The sequence below is a fragment of the Penaeus monodon genome, chromosome 20 (assembly GCF_015228065.2).
Source record: "Penaeus monodon isolate SGIC_2016 chromosome 20, NSTDA_Pmon_1, whole genome shotgun sequence".
In the NCBI taxonomy this organism is placed as follows: Eukaryota; Metazoa; Arthropoda; class Malacostraca; order Decapoda; family Penaeidae; genus Penaeus; species Penaeus monodon.
The window spans coordinates 42,617,659-42,617,953 of NC_051405.1; the positions used below are offsets into that span (position 1 = coordinate 42,617,659).

At 33.6% G+C, this 295-nt stretch overlaps 1 protein-coding gene across 1 annotated transcript in view; it reads right to left on the bottom strand.

Annotated features, from left to right (window-relative positions):
* Positions 1-295, bottom strand: part of LOC119585843 (C-Maf-inducing protein-like) — a 130,578-nt gene that overhangs the window by 71,945 nt on the left and 58,338 nt on the right.

Here is a 295-nt window from a genome sequence, read left to right on the forward strand (position 1 = left end):
ACGTCACATGCTCATTACCATGTAAATAGGGTTTCAGTTTATCCAGCATATTTTTGATATCAAATGATAAATGTAACCAAGTCTTGAAGACAGGCCTACTAAGACTTTTTGCCGCTTATTTCAATGACAAAAGAAGAAGAATACAAATTTCGTTGCTAGGCCTAAACTTATGAAGAGAATGTGACCATAGGCCTAAATATGGATAAAAACTAAAGTAGGCCTATACAGAATAAAAACCCGTATGGCTGAGCATATACATACGTGTTATATATATGTCAATCTATATCTGCTTATT